Here is a 14,615-nt window from a genome sequence, read left to right as displayed (position 1 = left end):
CGTGGGACCGGGAAGGGAGTAGGGGCAAGGAATCAGTTCCTCTCTCTGGTTTATCTCAATGTCTCTGTCTCCCCTTTTCTCTGTCTCTCCAGTCTCTGTTCTGCGCCCCCCACCCCCAGCTCCACCTCCCTGGCACCCGTCGTCCCTCCCCCTGGTTTTTGTCTCCGAACTCTGCAATCCGCTGGCGCGGGGCATCTGGTCCCTCCAGGAGTGCACGCTGCTCAGAGACTTCCAGCGGGCACAGCTCGACGTCAGGATGGGGAGGGGGTGGAGGCGGGGCCATAGGCGGGGGCAGGGGCGGTGGGCCCCGAGCCTAGGAAACCAGAGCCCAGGGAACTCCCCCCACGCTCCCAAGTCCGGGGGAAGGGAGGCAGGCGGGAAGTATACACAGAGTTCTTCAGGGCCCCACAGGAGGAGGCAGGCACGGAGCCCAACCCCAGAGCTGTGGACTTGAGGACGCCCGAACACCCATGGCCTGGGAAGTCACCAGGAGGGCGGGTGTGGAGGCGGCGCCGCTGCTGGCGGCCGCAGACACCTCGGGCCTGGCGAGCAGTGTACGCCACACCACAGTGCGTGCAGCCGTCCCCATGCGCGCCAGGAGGGCGCTTGGCACCCATGCGCTCCAGTGCAGCCCGCCGGGCAGGGCCCGGCCTCCTGCTCAAATGCACTCCGCGGGCCCTGAATCCCTGGTCCACTTCTCCTTCAGCGACGAGGACACCTGTTGGCACCCTCCAGTCAGATCTGTCAGGTGGGTGGCCTGAGGCCAGTCCTCCTCCTTTTCCACCAGAGGGCTCTGGCTGTGCTGGTGGGGGTGTCCAGTCTGCCTTGGGAAGTCTCCAAAGTGGTTTTCAGGGTCAGCCTGGAGCCCCTACCCCTTTCCCTGGTTCTAAACGTCTAGGTGATTTTGAGGGCTTCCTGCAGATGGTGGCTCTGAAAATGGGTGCTGGTTCCTGCCCCCTTACTGCCTACTCAAGATGGGATCCCTTCACCCTCTCTGTACCCTTAAACCTGGACTTTTGGCACTCCCTCTGGCAGCAAGTATGAATGTCGAGCGTCACCTGGGCTCCACTCCCAGGCCACCGGCCTCTAGCCAGGTCCCTCATGCCTTACCCTTCCTCCCTCCTTGCTGGGGCTGCCAGGCTGAAAACCAAGCTGGGGTGGGTGTGGGGAGGAGGTTCCTGCTGGAACTCCTGGGGGGTAGTTAGAATCTACTGGACAGTGGTGAGGCAGGGAAGTGGCCTTTAGTTTCTCAGAATTCTTGGGGTACTCCAGCCAGGTTCTTGATCCTCTCCAGCAACCCCTTCAGAAACCTGGACACACACATGCTCCCCAACAAGAACACATACACTCCACATACACAGCCACACATGACACAAACAGATACACTCACACACAGGGCAATCAGGGTTGACCCATGGCCATGGTGACACACAGACCACAGACCACCCTGGCCTTCTACAGCCTTATATAGACTACACTGCCTACAGGAACACACTCTAACTACAACACACACCTAGGCCTGATTCCCACCCACATATGGTCACACACAGGAGCACACCTCATACCCACTCAGGAGTCAGGGACAGTCTCACCACATGTACGCCATACACAGGTACACCCTCACAAACTCAGGACTCAAAGACACACAGTTTCACAAAGGCACTGTGAACACCCAGATCCCACTCACACACAGAGATGTGTAAATCCACACAGACAACCTACATGCACATGGGTGCCCTTGAACATCCCCCTCGTCCTCGACTCACACATGTATAGCTCCTCTTCCTTAACCCCACTAACAACTGTCTCCTGGCACCACATGCCTGCCTGGCAGATACACACTAGCGCCTGCCCTTAACCTCCGTATGACCTTCACAAAGCAAATGCCAGGCCTTTCCATAAAGGCTGCCTGGCACCTCCTACAAGGGAGTTAGTTGGAGTGGGGCAGAGCCTGGGGATATGCCAGGCTGCCTGGGGGGAGACAGACATACAATGATTTAGCATGCAGCTTTGTAGCCTGGCTCCTCGGGTTCACATCCTTGCTATACCACTTGCCATGTTATTCATTCCTGTGTCTTAGTTTCTCTCTCTCTCTGGAAAATGGGGATGGGTGCTTGTCCAGGCATAGCACAATGCCGGGCATGTGGCATTCCAGAGCATCTGGCCACTTTCTTGTTGTTATGATTTTTACCAACTGGGACATGTCCACTTTCATTGCCATACCCCCAGCCTCACCCCAGCTTGTTTGTTTGTTTTCCATTGGCTTCTGCAGCAGAACTCTCTGAAGCTTGGATCTGCCCCTGGGCTGCACAGTCCTCCAGAGTCCCAATCTGATGCTCAAAAGCCCAGAGGTGTGGAGGACTAGAGGCCCCAGAAGGGTGGAGGCAGGTAGCAACTTCACCTGAGAATGCCACCAAGTGGCCAGCCTATCCCAGGGGGAGACTTGGACAGGTCATTTCCTTTCTAATAGGGTGTCTGGGCATGTGGTTATGTCAGGGCCTGTTGGCTGTCCTTGACCATAGTTTGTGGTTTTGGGTCCCATTGGGACATCTCTAGAGCAGCCTCTACCCTGATTTTGGGTCACCTTGAGCAGCAGCAGGCCAGGGAGGGGTGACTCCCCAAATCCTGGGATTCAATTCTGGGGTAGCTGAGACCCTCCCTCACTCTCAGGCTGCAATTCAACAGGCCTAATCTCCTCCCATCTGCCCTTCAAAGCCTAGGGGACATGCTCCTGGAAGCACAAACAATGGGGCCCCAGGGAGCCCTTTCCCATCCCTGCCTCTGGGCTCCCAGTGAGTAGTGTCCCCTGGGGCTGCACTGTCTACCTGAGATGCTAGTTGGTTACCTTCTGGGGCTTGGGTCTCACCTTCCCTAAATTGTACTCCAGTTCCTGGGGCCTCTCTACATAGATATGCTCCACTCCCCTTCACAGTGGCTGTCAGCAGAGGCACAAAAAAAAAAAAAAAAAAAAAAAAATCCAGGCTGGGCCTTGGGAGACCGGACATGATTCTCAGGAAACGAGTCTTCCAATCCCTCTGTGCCCATCTTTTCATTGAATCAGGATGTTAACAGAACCCAACTCACAGAGTTAGTGAAAGACATTCTGGGTTCATGTGTATAAAGCACTTGATAATGCCTTGGCGAGTATTCATTGTGTCTTGTTATTACTACTATACACCTAAAAGATTTAACCTGGTACCCAGTAGACAGCAGTTGCTCAGTAAGTGGGCATTATCATCAAAGGCTCAAGCTCTTGATTATTCCGTTTTAAGAATGTGTTTTTTAAATTTCTTTAAAAGATTAACATATATTAAATTCATCCTTTTTCTTTTTCATCCTCACCCGAGGACATTTTTTCGTTTTTTGGTTTTTTGTTCAGATAGAGTGGGAGGGAGAGAGGGGAAGAGAGAGAGAGAGAGAGAGAGAGAGAGAGAGAGAGAGAGAGAGACATTGATGTGAAAGGGACACATTGAGTGGTTGCCACCCGCACGACCCAACCAGGGCTGGGGACAAACTGCAACTGAAGTACATGCCCTTAGCGGGAACCGAACCCAGGTCTCTCTGAACTGCAGACCGATGCTCTAACTGCTGAGCCAAACCGGCCGGGGCTCACCCTTTTTCTTATACATCTGTATGAAGTTTCTTCCCCTGCAAATAGTTTTTACTTATTTTTATTAAAAATGTTTAATGTTGACATTATTGCAGGTGTCCTCCTTTTCTCCCCCTATGCCCACCTCAGCCTCCCTTGGCCTTCATCAAACTATTGTCTGTGTCCATGAGGTATGCATATATGTTCTTTTATTTAAAATATTTTTTCTTTATTGATTTTAGAGAGAGAGGACGGGAGAGGGAGAGAGGGATAGAAACACTGATGAGAGAGAAGATCAATTGGCTGCCTCCTGCACTCCCCCCCACTGGGGATTGGGCCCACAACCTGGGCATATGCCCCAACTGGAAATCGAACCGGCAACCTCTTGGTGCATGGGTCGAAGCTCAACCACTGACCCACACTGGTCGGGCTGCATATATGTTCTTTAGCTAATCCCTTCACCATCTTTATTCTGTCACCCCACACCCTTCCCCTTGGGCACCAGCCAGTCTATTCCATGTATCCATGCTTCTAGTTCCATTTTGTTTATCAATATATTTTGTTCATTAGATTCCACATATTAGAGAGATCATATAGTATTTGTCTTTCTCTGATTTTGCTTAGCACGATACTCTCCCGGTCCATCCATGCTGTCGCAAAGGGCAAGAGTTCCTTCTTTTTTACAGCCACATAGTATTCCATTGTGTAAATGTACCAGCTTTTTTATCCATTCATCTGCTGAAACTTGGGCTGTTTCCAGATCTTGGCTATTGTAAATAATGCTGCTATAAATATAGGGGTGCATTTTTCTTTCTGATTGGTGTTTTGGGATTGAAGTTATTTTGTGTGGTAGAATATAAATAGCACAAAAGTTTCCATTTTAACCATACATTTCAGTATCATTAAGTACACTTACATTGTTGTGCAGCCATCACCACCATCCATCTGCAGAACTCTTTCCCATACTGAAACTCTGTCCCCATTAAACACTAATTCCCCTGCCCCAGGCCCTAGCACTCACCATTGTAATTGCTGTCTGTATGAATATGACTCCTCTAGGGACCTCATATGAATAGAATTGCACAATTCCACGACAAATTACATCACTTATTAAAAAGACTGTCCTTGCCTGGCTGGTGTAGCTTAGCAGATTGAGCATCATCCCATGCACCAAGAGGTCACTTGTTGGATTCTCAGTCAGGGCACAGTCTGGGTTGCAGGCTCAATCCCCAGTAGGAGGCATACAGGAGGCAGCCAATCGATGTTTCTCTCTCACTGATGTTTCTATATCTCTCTCCCTCTTCCTTTCTCTCTCTAATAAAAACATATTAAAAAAAGACTGTCCTTTTCCCATTGAATGGTCTTTGCACACTTGTCAAAAATAATTTGACCATATATGTGAGGGTTTATATCTGGGCTCTCAAATCAATTTTATTGGTCTGTTTGTCCTTTTGTATTTGGCTTATTTAATTTAGCATAATGTTTTCAAGGTTCATCCAAGTTATAGCATGTGTCAGAATTTCCTTCCTTTTATTTTATTTATTTATTTTTAATCCTCACCTAATCAGGATATTTTTCAGTTATCTTCAGATAGAATGGAAGGGAGAGCCCTGGCCAGTTTGGCTCAGTGGTTAGATCGTTGGCCTGCGGCTCAGAGAGACCCGGGTTTGGTTCCTACTCAGGGCGCGTACCTCAGTTGCAGTTTGTCCCCGACCCTGGTTGGGTTGTGCAGGTGGCAGCCACTCAATGTGTCCCTTTCACATCGATGTTTTTCTCTCTCTTTCTCTTCCTCTCTCTCCCTCCCACTCTATCTGAACAAAAAATGGAAAAATGTCCTCAGGTTAGGATAAAAAAAAAAAAAAGAATGGGAGGGAGAGAAAGGGGAAGAGAGAGAGAGAGAGAGAGAGAGAGGGAGAGAAACATCAACGTGGGAGAGACACATCAACTGGTTGCCTCCGCCCGACCCCAACCAGGACCAAGGACAAACCGCAACCGAGGTACATGCCCTGGGTTGGAATCGAACTGGCAACTCATTGGTCCGCGAGCTGACACTCTACCACTGAGCCAAACCGACCAGGGCTTTCCTTCCTTTTAAAGACTGAATAATATTCCATTGTGTGTACATATACACACTACTCTTTATCCATTTACCCATTGAAGGACATGAGTTGTTTCCATTTTTTGGCTATTGTGAATAATGTTGCTATGAACACTGGTATACAAGTGACTGAGTCATTGCTTTCAGTTCTTTGGGGTGTATATACTTAGAAGTAGAATTGCTGGATCACATGGTAGTTCTGTACTCATATTTTTGAGGAGCTGCCAAACCATTTTCCACAGTGGCTATACCATTTTACATTCCCAGCAGCAATGCGCAAGTACTCCATATCTCCATGTCATCACCAACACTTGTTATTTTCCTTTTCTTTTTTTTTTTAATCCTCTCCTGAGGACATTTTTCCATTTTTGTTCAGGTAGAGTAGGAGGGAGAGAGAGGAAGAGAGAAAGAGAGAGAAACATCAGGGACACATCAAGTGGCTGCTTCCCGCACGACCCCAACTGGGGCCGGGGACAAACTGCAACTGAGGTACGTGCCCTTAGCGCGAACCGAACCCAGGTCTCTCTGGATTGCAGGCCAATGCTGTAACCGCTGAGCCAAACTGGCCAGGGCTCCTGTTCTTAATAATAGCCACCCTAATGGGTGTGCAGTAGTATCTCACTGTGGTTGATTTGCATGTCCCTAATGACTAATGAGGTTGAGTGTCTTCTCATGTGCTTATTTGTCCATCTATATATCTTCTTTGGAGAAATGTTTATTTAAGTCCTCTACCCACTTTTTAATGGCTTGTTTTTTTGTTGCTGTTGAATTTTAGTTATTTATATATTCTAGATATTAACCTCTTATCAGATATGTGATTTGCAAAAATCTTCCCCCATTCTGTGAATTACCTTTTTACACTCTGAATAGTGTCCTTTGAGGCGTAAAAGTTTTTGATTTTGATGAAGTTCAATTTATTTTTTATTTTGTTACCTTTGCTTTTGGTGCCATATTCAAGAAACCACTACCAAATCGAAAGTCATGAAACTTCTAAGAGTTTCATAATTTTCTTATATTTAGGTCTTTGATACATTTCTAGTTAATTTTTGCATATGGCCTAAGGTAAGGATCCAACTTCATTCTTTTGCATGGGGATAACCAATTTTCCCAGCATCATTTGTTGAAAAGACTGTCCTTTTCCCATTGAATGGTCTTGGCACATTGTCAAAAAGCATTTGACCATATATGTGAGGGTTAATTTGGGGGCTCTCTAATCAATTCCATTAGTCTATATATCTGTCTATGCAGTACCACACTGTTTTGATTACTGTAGCTTTTTAGTGAGTTTTGAAAACAGGAAGTGTAAATTCCTCCAACTTTTTTCTCCTTTTTCAAGATTGTTTTAGTTATTCAGGGTCCCCCTGAGATTCCATGAGAATTCTAGGAAGGACTTTTAAAAAAAATTCTGCAAAGAATGTTGTTGGGATTTTGATAGGGAAATCATTGAATCTGTAGATCAATTTGGGTAGTATTGACATCTTAACCTTAAGTCTTCCAACCCATGAATATGGATATCTTTCCATTTATTTATTTAACTTTTATTCGTATTTATTTTATGTTGAATTTACTCACAGCCATAAGTTTTTGTTTCTTCAGTTTCTTTTGGAGTGTCTTTTTTCTTCTATGCAACCTCCTCTTCTGGTTTAGGAACAGTCTGTTCTTTGTCAGTAAGGATCCTTCCATGTGGCAGGGCAAGCTCATGTATGGGTTAATCTGCCTGTGAGCTCTTTAAGTTCTATGCCACAGCTTGGGAGCTTTGTTCACCTGAATGTGCTCAATGACCAGATAATTTACATCTAAACCCTTAAGTTCAGCATTGCTTTCTGCATTTTTAAGCATGTGGAGCAAAAATTCAGCACTCTTTTGGGCCACTGTGTCCAGCCCCACTGTTTTGCCTGGGCACACCTACCAACTCCACCGCTGTAACGATGGAATGGCACAATTTTTCTGTAAACTGACATCCTTCAGATACTTGGTAGCTTTTCAGATATGCATACCCCCAATAGCCTGGGCAGTTTCATGAATATTCTTAAACTGAACATGAAGATTTGAACCTCTTGATTTTCATTATTTTGTGGGGTTTTCTGGGTGAATTCAATAGCAAACCATTTCCAGAGGTCACCTCTGGTCACTTTTGGGAAGAGCATCTTTCCATTTATTTTTGTCTTCTTTAATTTCTTTCAGCAACATTTTCTTTTTAAAAAAATCCTCACCAGAGGATATTCTTCCATTTGTCTTCAGACAGAGTGGGAGGGAGGGAGAGAGAAGAGAGAAGAGAGAGAGGGACACACCAACTGGTTGCCTCCCACATGAGCCCAACCAGGGCCAGGGACCAAACTGCAACTGAGGTACGTGCCCCTGACCAGAATCGAACCCGAGACTCATTGGTTTGTGGGCAGATGCTCTAAACACTGAGCAAAACCGGCCAGGGCAGTTTTCTACTTTTCATTGTACAAGGCTTTTGCTCCTTGGTTAAATTTATTCCTAAGTATCTTAATTCATTTTGATGCTATATAAATGGAATTGTTTTCATAATACCCCTTTTGGATTGTTCATTGTTAGTATACAGAAAAGTAACTGATTTTTTTAAAAATATGTTTTTATTAATTTTTAGAGAGAGGAGAAGGGAGTGGAAGAGAGAAAATATCAATGAATTGTCTCCCGCACACATCCCGACCTAGGATTGAACCCACAACCTGGGCATATGCCCTGACTGGGAGTGGAACTGGTGACTTTCCAGTGCGTGGGACAACACTTGATCAAATGAGCCACACTAGCCAGGGCAGAAAAGCAACTGATATTTGTGTGTTGATTTTGTATCTTGCAACTTTGCTAAATTATTTTATTAGTTCCATGAGTTTTGACACACACATAATCCTACCACTGGCTTCTTTCTCTTAGCAAAATTTATTTGGGACTTACGTGAGTTGTTTTGGGAATCAGTACTTAATAAGGAAACTGCTTTTTCTTGTCACAGAGCAATTCTGACACCAAATGTGTGTGAGTTGTCCACCCCCCCACCCCCCAAACAATATTCTTCAGTTCTCTGCAGACACCAATTGGGCAAACTACATTTTAATTTATTCTGACACTTAACTGCCTGGAGTTAGTGCCAATCGTATAGATGAAGGACTCATACCTACCAGACTGCCCCCATTGCAGACATCAGTCTCAAGTCCAGGCAGTCACCTTTGTTTCTGACTGACTGGCTATAAATCAGAGGTTTCCATGATCTCCTCCTCAGGTTAGAAAATTTGCTAGAATGGCTCATAGTACTCAGGAAACCAGTTTGCTTACAGGATTACTGATTTATTATAAAATATACAACTCAGGAACAGCCAGAGAGAAGAGATGTATAAAGTATGGGGGGAGGGGACACAGAGCTTCTACGCCCTCTTGAGGTGTGCCACCCGTCCAGTACGTCTATGTGTTCACCAACCCACAAGCTCTCCGAACCCTGTCATTTAGGGATTTTGATGGTGGTTTCATTATGTATTCATGATTAATTAAGTCACTGGCCAATCCATTGGTAATTAACTCAACCTCCAGCCTCTCTTCCTTCCCTGGAGCTCCAGGAGTGGGGCTGAAAGTTACAACCCTCTAATCACATGGTTGTCTCTCCTGGCAAGCAGCACCCCCATCCTGAGGCTCTCTGAGTCCTTACCAGGTAGTCATGTTATTAGCTTACAAAAACACATTTTTCACTGCTACAATTCCCAGGGTTTTAGGAATTTTGTGCCAGGAAACCAGAGCAGAGACCAAATATGTATATATATCTTATTATTTCACAATCGTTTCTTTTTCTTTTATGTTTTTACTGATTTATTTTTTAGAGAGAGAGAAGAAGGGTGAGAGAGAGATAGAAACATGGATGTGAGAGAGAAACATCAATTGGCTGCCTCACGCATGACCCCTACTGGGGTACGAGCTGGCAACCTGGACATGGGACCACACTCAATATACTGAGCCACATTGGTCAGGCATCTTTTTTCTTTTCTTATTGCTGAATAGTATTCCATGGTATGGATCTGCCATAGTTTATCCATTCACCCATTGGTGTACATTTGGTTTGGTTGTTTCTAGTATTTAGTGATTATGAACATTACTTCATTACTTCTGTCAACATTGGTCTGCAGGTTTTGGAGTGGTCATATATTTATATTCATCTTGGGTAAATACATAGGAGAGAATATTCTTGGATCATACAGTAAGTATGTGTTTAATTTAATAAGAAATTGACCAACTGTCTTCCAGTGTGGCTGTACCTCATGACATTCCCATCAGCAATAAATGAGGGTTCTAGTTGCTCCAAATCTTTGTCACCACTTGGTAGTATTGTTAGTTTTTCATTGTTTCCTTGCTTTAACCATCCTAGTAGGTGTGAAGTCATAGTTCATGGTTTCAAGTTGCATTTCCCTAAGGGCAAATGATGTTTCCTGTGCTTATTCACTGTCCGGATATCTTCTTTAGTGAACTGTCCAAACTTTTGTTCATTTTTTGAGTTCTTCTTCTTCCAAGTGTTAAGAGTTCTCTATATATTCTGGATCCAAGTCCTTTGTCATATATTTTCTCCCTGTCTGTAGCTTGACTTTATATGCTCTTGATAGTGTCTTTTTCTTAAGTGGAAGCTTTTACAGTTTTTTTTTAATCCTCACCCGAGGACACTTTTTTTTTTTGCATGTATCTTCAGATAGAGCAGGAGGGAAAAAGGGAGGCAGAGAGAGAGAAACATCGATGTGAGAGAGACACATCGAGTGGCTGCCACCCACATGACGCCAACGGGGGCCAGGGACAAACCGCAACCGCGGTACATGCCCTTAGTGGGAACCGAACCTGGGACTCTCTGGTCCGCAGGCTAAGGCTCTAACCGCTGAGCCAAACTGGCCAGGGCAAGTTTTTTGAAGTTTTTATCTATTTATTTAAAACTCTTTTTATCCTCACCCAAGGACATTTCTTCCATTTTTTGTTCAGATAGAGTGGGAGGGAGAGAGAGAGAAACATCGATGTGAAAGGGACACATGGAGTAGCTGCCACCCACACAACCTAATTAGGGCCAGGGACAAACTGCAACCAAGGTACGTGCCCTTAGCAGAACCGAACCTGGGTCTCTCTGGACTGCAGGCTGACATTCTAACTGCTGAGCCAAACCGGCCAGGGCAAATTTTTTTCCTTTTTTTTTATCCTCACCCGAGGACATTTTTCCATTTTTTGTACAGATAGAGTGGGAGGGAGAGAGAGGAAGGGCGAGAGAGAGAGAAACATCGATGTGAAGGGACACATCGAGTGGCTGCCACCCGCACGACCAACCAGGGCCGGGGACAAACTGCAACCGAAGTACGTGCCCTTAGCGGGAACCGAACCCGGGTCTCTCCGGACCGCAGGCTGACGCTCTAACCGCTGAGCCAAACTGGCCAGGGCGCAAATTTTTTTTCTTGATTGATTTTAGAGAAAGAGGAAGAAGAGAGAGAGATAGAAACATTGATAAGAGACAACATCGATTAGCTGCCTTCTGCATGCCCCACACTGGGGATTGGGCCCACAACCTGGGCATGTGCCCTGACCGGAAATCAAACCAGCGACCTCTTGGTGCATGGGTCAATTCTCAAACAGTGAGCCACACCGGCCAGGCTATTTATTTTATTTATTTATTTATTTTTTTGGTACGTGCCCCTAGCGGGAACCAAACCCAGGACTCTCTGGTCCGCAGGCCGATGCTCCAACCACTGGGCCAAACCGACCAGGGCTATTTATTTATTTTAAAGGAAATAAATTTTTGTTCATCTTTTTTACTTTTTAATTACAGTTGACATACAATATTTATATTAGTTTCAAGTGTACAACATAGTGATTAGACATTTATATAACTTACAAAATATTCACCCCAGATAAGTCTAGTACCCACATGATAAGTCCAGTACATTATACTTATTACAAAACTATTGACTGTATTCCTTCTGCTGTACTTTACAACCCGTGACTTTTTTTTAAATCCTCACCTGAGGATATTTTTCTGTTTATCATCAGATAGAGTGGGAGGGAGGTGGAGAGAGAGAGAGAGACAGACAGACAGACAGACAGACATCGATGTGAGAGAGGCACACTAACTGGTTGCCTCCCACACAACTTGATTGGGGCTGGGGAGGAACCACAACTGAGTTATGTGCCCTTGACCGGAATTGAACCCACGACTCATTGGTTTGAGGGCTGAAGATCCAACCACTGATCCAAACCAGCCAGGAAAACCCCATGACTATTTTGTTGTTATTTTTATTTTTTCTTTATTGATTTTACAGAGAGGAAGAGAGAGACAGAAACATCGATGAGAGAGAACATTGAATAGCTGCCTCCTGCATGCCCCCCACTGCAGATCGGGCCCACAACCTGGGCATGTGTCCTGACCCGAATCAAACCCATGACCTCTTGCTGCATGGGTTGATCCTCAACTGCTGAACCACACCAGCTGGACCCCATGACTATTTCTATAATTGCTAATTTGTACTTCCTAATCCCTTCAACGTTTTTACCCTGCCCCAGACCCCTCCTATCTGCCAGTCATCAGTTCTCTTTATCTATAAGTCTGTTTTTGTTTTGTTTGTTCATTTATTTTGGTCTGTAGATTACACATGAGTAAATTCATACGATACTTGTCTTTCTTTGTCTGACTTATTTCACTTAGCATAATACCCTCTACATCCATCCATTTTGTCACAAATGGTAATATTTCATTCTTTTTTATGGCCAAGAAATATTCCACTGTATGTATGTACCACAACTTTTTTATCCAATTGTCTATTGATGAACACTTAGGTTGCTTCCATATCTCAGCTATTGTAAATAATGTTGCAGTGAATATAAGGGAGCATATATCTTTTTAAATTAGTGTTCTGGATTTGTTAGGATAAATATTGAGAAGTGGAATTGTTGGGTCATGAGGTAGTTCTATTTTTTTTTTTTATCCTCACCCGAGGACATTTTTCCATTTTTTGTTCAGATAGAGTGGGAGGAAGAGAGAAGAAAAGAGAGAGAGGGAGAAACATTGAAGTGACAGGTACACATCAAGTGGCTGCCTCCTGCACGACCCAACCAGGGCCGGGGACAAACTGCAACCAAGGCACGTGCCCATAGCGGGAACTGAACCTGGGTATCTCTGGACTGCAGGCCGATGTTCTAACCGCTGAGCCAAACCGGCCAGGGCGGTACTTCTATTTTTAATTTTTTGAGGAAACTCCTTGCTCTTTTCCATGATTTCTGCACCAATTTGCAATCCCACCAACAGCGCATGAGCGTTCCCTTTTCTCCACATCCTTATCAGCAATTGTTTGATTTTTTTATGATAGCTATTCTGACAAGTATGCGGTGATATCTTATTGTGGTTTTTGCATTTTTCTGATGATTAGTGATGTTGAGCATCTTTTTCTATGTCTATTGGCCATCGGTATGTCCTCTTTGGCGAAATGTCTATTCAGGTCCTCTGCCCATTTTTAAATTGGATTGTTTGGGGGGGTTTTTGGTGTTAAATTGTGTAAGTTCTTTATATATTTTGGCTATTAAACCCTTATTGGATGTATCATTGGTGAATATTTTCTCCTACTTTGTAGGTTGTGTTTTCATTTTGTTGATGGTTTCCTTTGCAAAATCTTTTTAGTTTTATTTAGTCCCATTTGTTTATTTTTTCTTTTATTTCTCTTGACCAAGGAGATATATATTACTAAGAGCAATGTCAAAGAGTTTAATGCCCAATGGAGTACTATGCAGCGGTAAGAAAGAAAGATCTCTTATCTTTTGAGACGACATGGAGGGACCTGGAAAGTATTATCCTAAGTGAAAGAAGCCAAGCAGAAAAAGACAAATACCACATGATCTCACTTATATACGGAATATAATGAACATAACAGTCTGAGGAATACAGTAGACCCAGACACATGGAAGTAGGGCACAGACTGACATCCCTCAGAAGAGGGGATGGGGGGTGGGGGAGTGGGAAGAGATAAACCACAGAACTTATATGCATGTATGCATGACCAATGGACATGGACAACTAAGCCGGGGACGGGGCGGAGGTGGGGTGGGGTGAGGGGTGCCAATGGGGTAAAAAGGTAAAATATCTGTAACAAAAAAATAAATAAAAATTCTTAAAAAAAAAAAAAGAGTTTAATGCCTATGTTTTCTTCTAGGAGTTTTATGGTTTTGAGTCTTACAATTAAGTATGTAATCCACTTTGAGTTTATTCTTGTATATGGTATAAGTAGTCTAGCTTTATTATTATTTTTTGCATGTATCTGTTCAGTTTTTCCAGCACCATTTATTGAAGAGACTGTTTTTACCCCATTGTATATTCTTGCCTCCTTTGTCATAGCTTAACTCACCATATAGGTATGGGTTTATTTCTCAGCTGTCTGTTCTGTTCCTTTGATCTCTTTGTCTGTTTTTATGCCAGTATCATGTTGTTTTAGTTACTATAGCCTTTTAGTGTAGTTTGATATGAGGTAGAATGATACCTCCAACTTGGTTCTTCTTTCTTGAGATTGCTGTGCCTATTTGGGGTCTTTTGTGATTCCATATAAAATTTTAGGACTACGTCCGGCCGGTGTGGCTCAGTGGTTGAGCATCGACCCATGCACCAGGATGTTGCCAGTTGGATTCTCGGTTAGGACACATGCCCAGGTTGTGGGCCCAATCCCCAGTGGGGGGCGTGCAGGAGGCAGCCAGTTGCTGTTCTCTCTCATTGATGTTTCTATCTCTCTCTCCTTCCTACATCCTCTCTCTCTAAGATCAATAAAGGAAAAAATTTTTTGTTTTAAATTTTAGGATTACTTGTCCAGTTCTGTACAAAAAAATATATCACTGGTATTTTGATAGAAATTGCATTGAACCTATAGATTGCTTTTGGTAGCATAGACATTTTAATGATATTAATTATTCCTCTCC

At 44.4% G+C, this 14,615-nt stretch overlaps 1 protein-coding gene and 1 pseudogene across 2 annotated transcripts in view; one reads left to right on the top strand and one right to left on the bottom strand.

Annotated features, from left to right (window-relative positions):
- The window catches only part of PDE4A (phosphodiesterase 4A), a 50,553-nt gene that overhangs the window by 12,386 nt on the left and 23,552 nt on the right, over positions 1-14,615 (top strand). The window lies entirely within an intron of this gene.
- On the bottom strand, positions 659-7,796 carry LOC118616436 (annotated as a pseudogene).

Source organism: Molossus molossus, unplaced genomic scaffold, assembly GCF_014108415.1.
Source record: "Molossus molossus isolate mMolMol1 unplaced genomic scaffold, mMolMol1.p scaffold_m16_p_4, whole genome shotgun sequence".
Taxonomy (NCBI): Eukaryota; Metazoa; Chordata; class Mammalia; order Chiroptera; family Molossidae; genus Molossus; species Molossus molossus.
Note: the sequence above shows the minus strand (reverse complement) of the source record. Positions and strands in the feature narration are given on the sequence as shown.